This window comes from Poromitra crassiceps (genome assembly GCF_964638095.1).
Source record: "Poromitra crassiceps genome assembly, chromosome: 3".
NCBI lineage: Eukaryota > Metazoa > Chordata > Actinopteri > Beryciformes > Melamphaidae > Poromitra > Poromitra crassiceps.
Window position 1 is genome coordinate 6,793,293 of NC_139625.1, and position 7,500 is coordinate 6,800,792.

The 7,500-nt window shown below is 51.1% G+C and overlaps 2 protein-coding genes across 4 annotated transcripts in view; one reads left to right on the forward strand and one right to left on the reverse strand.

The window, feature by feature from the left end:
- The window catches only part of LOC310774159 (uncharacterized protein), a 794,006-nt gene that overhangs the window by 343,352 nt on the left and 443,154 nt on the right, over nucleotides 1–7,500 (forward strand). The window lies entirely within an intron of this gene.
- LOC310774384 (prostaglandin F2 receptor negative regulator-like) overlaps nucleotides 1–7,500 on the reverse strand; it is a 185,148-nt gene that overhangs the window by 43,546 nt on the left and 134,102 nt on the right. The gene's annotated exons all lie outside the window — the stretch shown is intronic.

Sequence of the window (7,500 nt, forward strand, 5' to 3'; positions counted from 1 at the left end):
TGGTCTCTCCCGATTATAGCGTTGGCTGAACCGTTTGGTTCGACGAAGTACAACCATTTTATAAGCATTTTACGAAATGTCTACGGGAAAATAAATGGCGGATGAAAATCTCTGGTACAGTGCTGAAGCAGGAAGTGACGTTCCACTTTGCCTCTCTATAGAGTACCGCGGGGATGACGTATTTCTGTAGTCGCAACGCGGGAAGTCCCGGACTTCCGGGTTCTTCACCGTTTCTGCCTATATTAATGGGTTTTTGGCACGATGCTTAAAATGAGGTCTGTGGTTAACGCAAACTTATTCAAACGCGAACCTGTGGATCATCTTCACACATTTGAATTCCACTACAGGAGAGACTTGATGTTCTCTGAGATCAGGGGAGAAAAACGTGCGTATATATCGGTATCGACAATCTGCATCATCACAATAATGCTACTCAACGAATAGAAGCTTCAAAACATTCCTGTGCCTCTCTCTCCACAGGCAGCATGGCCAATCAGCTGTCAGCATGGCCCCACTAACCAATCAGCTGTTTTTCTCTGGAGGGCACATTCTACCCAGAGTGCAGCTGTCTGTCTGAGCACGCTCCGAGCCACACGGCACTACATTCCACCACTCTGTGCGTGTGTGTTTGTGTGTCTGTTGCGTGTGTGTTTGTGTGTCTGTGTGAGTGTGCATGTGCGTGTGTGTTTGTGTGTCTGTGTGTGTGAGTGTGTGTGTGCATGTGTATGTGTGAGTGTGTGATAGAGAGAGAAGCCGCTTTCACACCGGCCTTGAAAGCGGCAAATGTTGCCGAATATGTGATCCACGCCTCCGATGTGAAAGTGATGAAAGCGGAGTCGTGGATAATTGTGTTATCGGCCGCCATATTGCATGTCGGAGGAGCGGCGACACGGAACGCCGGTGCGAACGGTCAACTCATTCATAAAAAAAATGACAGGGGAAACCACCTCACACGGCAAGAAAGGCAGTGAACGTAAACAAAAGTAGCCTCTACAATCATGACTGCAACAGGGGCGCCAGGAGGAATGCTCCGTGCCTGCACTATGAGTAAGTAGGTTAGGCTATTTATGCTCAAACGATGTTGACATTAGTAGGCAAAATTAACGGATATAATAATAAGCTTCAGAGGACGTCTCTCAGGTGTGCATCTGTCTGTGTGTGGTGAGTCGGTCTGAGGATATTCCCTCAGATCCCAATTGGGGAAACCAGCTCCAGAACTGCAATCTGTCTAGCCTGGTGTGCGTTCCCTTACAAAAACTACTAACGTTAGAGTATTCATGTGCGTTTATAGCCTATACTATTCCCCCAACGGCGACAAACGTTATGCAGACTGCAGCTGTTTGATATGTGGGCGTCGTCTTTCAGAACGGACGCTATCTAGTAGGGGTGGGGGAAAAAATCGATTCACCTAAGTATCGCGATTTTTAATGTCACGATTTTTTGGATCGATCTTTTATTCCAGAATCGATAATCGCAAATTAAAAAAAAAAAAAAAAAAAAATTTTTTTTTTTTTTTTTTTTGGGTGCTTGCAGTCAGGCCACTCACTGAACAGCAGGCCAGGCGCCGCCTACTGGTTTACTAGTGGTTTTATTACTTTATTAGTTAGTCTGAAGTAATAATTACACTTCAGGGTTAAAGTGGGTGCATCTCATTGTAAAATTGGACCCAAATCTGGCTTCAAACGGCCCAAATTTCACGCGCGTTGGCCCATATCGGCCTGGCCTGCTTGGTATCTAATGCCCGGCCTGAATTATGATCCCAGTCCGCCCCTGTTTTTAACTATATCGCCCAGCCCTACTCATGATATATAATATACAGTCTCTAGTGTATGATTCAACTTTTCCCATGTTCTAATCTAGTGTAAAAAAGCAAACAAACTGAAAAAATAAAAGAAAAAAATAAACAAAAATCGCAATAAATCGTAATATCGAATCGCAATAATCGTAGAATCGCAATAATCGTGAATCGCAATATATATCGAATCGGCACCAAAGTATCGTGATAGTATCGAATCGGGAGATAAGTGAATCGGCACAGCCCTACTATCTAGGCTTCTTCATGGGAATAATTTGCTTGACAAAAACCTGGAACCAAAAGATAATGAGCCTTGTACCTAATACATGATGGTGCGTCTGTGATCCATAAAGTCGATCAGATGAATATTGAAAGCCTTGTTACCATGCTGCATGTGGACAACACTTTCTGCATTGTGGGCATATTAAGGTGAGCTCTCAATCAGACTTGTGTTTTATCCTTTGATGTTAACGACCAGCTGCATGTCGTTGGCTGCTGGCGCACATCGGCCATGTTTGGTTGTTGAATGAATTCGTTCATCATAGAGTAACCTAGGCTACACTAACCTATGAAAATATTCATTTAGGCTACTAGGAGGAGCTGGGTGGAAATGCCTCCCCTCGCCTCGTTTCAATCCGGGAGGGGTGGACGTCACCTGAAAGCGCACCCCGGGGGCGGAAATATGGCGGAGCTGCTTGGCTCTGTGTGAAAACAATTTCTGTGGCGAGGCTGCCGGCGTTGCGGGCCTTCTGAATGGCAATATTGCGCGATCTGTGTGTGAAAGTGGCTTGAGAGAGAGAGAGAGAGAGAGAGAGAGAGAGAGAGAGAGAGAGAGAGAGAGAGAGAGAGAATACATACAAAGGAAATCCTAGCCTGGTAAAGCATCCAGATCAGGAGAAGTCACTTTGGTTCTGTGGGTCAGTCTGGCCTGCAGCCTGCCCACAGTGATTTCCAGAAATTACAAAGTCCACGGGCCAATCAGGGACCTGCCTCATAGTTGACAACGTAACCAGCCAATCAGGGACGCCGCTGGCAAAACAGTAATGGTGGCTCCCGAAGCAACGAGCGAAAACGTTAACGTTATTGCAGTGAATACAGCCATGAGTGCAGTTATTGCAGAAATAGACTCAATAACAACAATTCAACAAGAACAAGAGTGTACACCAGCCGAGTTTCTCGACGGAAAAGACGTTTTCGCCGTTGTTACGTTGATCAGTAGGCGGTATTCCCCTCAACTCAAATGTGATCATGTTTACCTATGTATTTCTGGCTGTCTGATCATCGAATCTGCTGAATTCTTTGATGATCCTGTGTCTTTAAGAGGGCTTGAAGAGTAGGCGACCTTTTCCCTCTGGCTTCCAGAAGGAGCGTCCAGAGGGACCAAGCTACTAGCCTGCCCGCGTCGAGAGGGACCAAGCTACTAGCCGGCCCGCGTAGAGAGGGACCAAGCTACTAGCCTGCCCGCGTCCAGAGGGACCAAGCTACTAGCCGGCCCGCGTAGAGAGGGACCAAGCTACTAGCCGGCCCGCGTCCAGAGGGACCAAGCTACTAGCCGGCCCGCGTAGAGAGGGACCAAGCTACTAGCCTGCCCGCGTAGAGAGGGACCAAGCTACTAGCCTGCCCGCGTCGAGAGGGACCAAGCTACTAGCCTGCCCGCGTAGAGAGGGACCAAGCTACTAGCCAGCCCGCGTAGAGAGGGACCAAGCTACTAGCCTGCCCGCGTAGAGGGACCAAGCTACTAGCCTGCCCGCGTAGAGAGGGACCAAGCTACTAGCCTGCCCGCGTAGAGAGGGACCAAGCTACTAGCCTGCCCGCGTAGAGAGGGACCAAGCTACTAGCCGGCCCGCCTAGAGAGGGACCAAGCTACTAGCCGGCCCGCGTCCAGAGGGACCAAGCTACTAGCCGGCGCGCGTAGAGAGGGACCAAGCTACTAGCCGGCCCGCGTCCAGAGGGACCAAGCTACTAGCCGGCCCGCGTCCAGAGGGACCAAGCTACTAGCCAGCCCGCGTAGAGAGGGACCAAGCTACTAGCCGGCCCGCGTCCAGAGGGACCAAGCTACTAGCCGGCGCGCGTAGAGAGGGACCAAGCTACTAGCCGGCCCGCGTCCAGAGGGACCAAGCTACTAGCCGGCCCGCGTCAAGAGGGACCAAGCTACTAGCCGGCGCGCGTAGAGAGGGACCAAGCTACTAGCCGGCCCGCGTCGAGAGGGACCAAGCTACTAGCCGGCCCGCGTCGAGAGGGACCACTAGGGACTACTAGCCGGCCCGTGTCGAGAGGGACCAAGCTACTAGCCGGCCCGTGTCGAGAGGGACCAAGCTACTAGCCGGCCCGCGTAGAGAGGGACCAAGCTACTAGCCGGCCCGCGTCAAGAGGGACCAAGCTACTAGCCGGCCCACGTCAAGAGGGACCAAGCTACTAGCCGGAACGTGTCGAGAGGGACCAAGCTACTAGCCGGAACGCGTCGAGAGGGACCAAGCTACTAGCCGGCCCGTGTCGAGAGGGACCAAGTCAAGTCAAGTCAAGTCAAGTTTATTTATATAGCCCTAATTCACAAGCATGTCTCAGAGGGCTTCACAGAAAGTATGTCTAGCTAATTCTAGCTAACACACAGTAACAAGAATATACAGAATAAAGATAACATTTGAACAATTGATAATATAGAAAATATAGGAATGAGGGGAGAGCAGAGGAGAGCGCAGGAGAAGGGAGAATAGCAGGGGGAATGTGAGAGAGTGATGGGGTGGGGAGGGTATAGGAGGTGGGGAGGAGCAAGAGGAGAGAGCAGGAGAGGGGAAGGGAGGGGAGGTGTGGGGGAGAAGAGAGCAGGGGGAGGGAGGAGGTGGGGAGAGAATGAGCAATATAGACGGAGGAGAGGGGGGAGGTGGGGAGAAGATAGGAGGAGGAGGAGGAGAGAAGGAGAGATGGGGGTGCAGGGGAGGGAGAGCCAGGGTAGAGAAGCAGGGGGAGCGTCCCACATCCCCCCCCCCCCCCCCCCAGAGGGGACAGAGAGGAGGAGAGAACAGAGAAGGAGAGGTGGGAGGGTGCAGGGGAAGGAGTGCAGGGGGAGAGGAGGAGAGAACAGAGAAGGAGAGGTGGGAGGGTGCAGGGGGAACGCGGGAGGAGGAGGCGGGGGAGGGAACAGACCTCTCCGCCCCCTCCTCCCCCCCCCCCCCCCGAGAGGACAGAGGGGAGGAGAGAGCAGAGAAGGAGAGGTGGGGGGGTGCAGGGGAAGGAGTGCAGGGGGAATGTGAGAGAGGGGAGAGGACAGGGAGGAGGAGAGAACAGAGAAGGAGAGGTGGGAGGGTGCAGGGGAGGGAGAGCAGGGGGAACGTGGGAAGGGGCGGCGGGGGAGGGAAGAGCATGGAAAGAGAGGGTGCGGGGGGGGGAGTGGGAAATGTGGGAGAGTGGGGAACAGGAGGGGGAAGAAGGGAAAGGAGCGGGGGAAAGAGAAAGAGAGGGGGGGGGGAAGATCAGACAACTGACTACTCTAAGCATTAACCAGAGCTAACTGGGACATAGTATCTAGCTAGTCTACAGCCTAATCTGGCCTATCCTACTCTGCTCTAGTCTGATCTTTGCCTGAACACTAACAGGTCAGCCTTAGGCTGTAGCTAATCTATCGCCTACCTAAACTGTTCTAAACCAACCGGCAGCCCTCGACCAGTGATGAAGAGCACCGATGCCCCCCGCCCCGCCCCCCCCCCCCCCCCCACATAAGGCATAACCAAGCTACTAGCCTACCCGTGTCGAGAGGGACCGAAATTACTAGCCGGCCCGTGTCGAGAGGGACCAAGCTACTAGCCGGCCCGCGTCGAGAGGGACCAAGCTACTAGCCTGCCCGTGTCCAGAGGGACCAAGCTACTAGCCTGCCCGCGTCCAGAGGGACCAAGCTACTAGCCGGCCCGCGTCCAGAGGGACCAAGCTACTAGCCGGCCCACGTCGAGAGGGACCAAGCTACTAGCCGGCCCGGAGAAGGAACGGTCTACTAGACAGTGCCAGACGGCCTGCGCGTTCAAGGTAATTCGGCTACTTTCAGCAGTCAACAGCCTACTCTTCTTGTAATCTTTGTCAATTCATGTGACAGTGGTCGATGGTGATAATTATGCCCGTAGACACGAGTTTAATTAATAAGTTGGACATCGACATTGTCACACCGTTCTTCCCAGTGGATTTGGATTTGACTGGATCCAAGGCTGAAGGAAGTCCCACCCACTGAAACCGCTGAGTGGCTGGAAGTCCAGACTGATACATTGAGCCCAACAGGATGTGAGGTCACTGTGATCAGGATGATTTACCAGCCTAACCCCCCCCCCCCCCACACACACACACACACACACACACGATCAGCGGATAAAACAGCAGTGCCTCCCAACTGCGGGGCAGCGCTACCCTTGGCATCACCACACAGCTCGACCACACAAACGCACACTCACACACATGCGCGCGCGCACACACACACACACACACACACACACACACACACACACACACACGCGCTGCCTTGTCTGCTCAATATGAAGATATGATATGAAAAACACATGGCAGGCAGAGGGGGAGAGAGAGAGAAAGATGAATTGAGAGAACAGGGGGAGAAGTGGGGTATAATCACATGACATAACAAAATCAATCATCAGATCATAAACTATTCAATAATACATTTGTGATCACATGTAAAAATGGTGATTTTGGCTGGATTAGATAATTGGACAGTTTATCCGTTTTTATACCGGCTGTGTCGTACACCAAACATCAAAATGGCACAGTTGTTTGACCTACCTGCTACTACTGTCTTATGATATGGCATACTGTAGCTGTTATTTATTTGGATATAGCTTTTGTCATTTCTAATTCCTGGGGAATTTGAGATGACAAAATAGCCCCAACTAGCTCATTCTTAGTAACCTCGCGAGGCAGCTGGATTCACGTGAGATCATGGTTCACGACAAATAGCGTCCTATCATGAGGCAGCTAGGGGCGGGATTTGGGTGTGACGCCAGCGAGAGCCAGCCTATCATGAGGCAGCTAGGGGCGGGATTTAGTTGTGACGCCAGCGAGAGCCAGCCTGTGGTAGACGCGATAGACAGATGGTTCATCCAATCACCTGCCAGGTATTTTTTGAAAGTGCCCGCCCTTTGAAACGGTTTTCCCGAGCGACTCGTTCCCAGGTAGTTATGTGAAAACAAGCAATCTGGCAGCTTCAGGTTGAATTTTTAAATGTTACCGATGACATAAATAAAAGTCACAAGTACAAAAAGTGTCCATATTCAACATGGAAAATGTCATTCTGTTAGGATGAAAGGATCCCCCCTCCTATTTACCTTAACACATTGAGTGCCACAGCGCTTCAGTAAAATTGTCTGCAGCCTGTGCCAGATTCACTTCCATTCAGTTGAAAACAGCTATAGAATTTTTTCTATTAGGGCTATATTGACGGGGCTGGACTTTAATGAAACATTGAACACTCCTGCTTCTTCCAAAGAAGAAATTTTGTTTCTAGACAGTTCCATTATGAAATGACAGCCTCTGAAAAAAGTGCACTTTCAAGGGTTTTCTGTCGTTTTTTTTTACTTTCCAAGATATAGTCACTTTTATGAATACCTTTTGCACTCTAATTTCGAGCACATTCACTGACTCTGGCTGGTGTTTTCTGATGTGGTGGCATGGTGTGGTTTCTGTGCAGCCTGCGTGCCCCCCCCCCCCCCTCT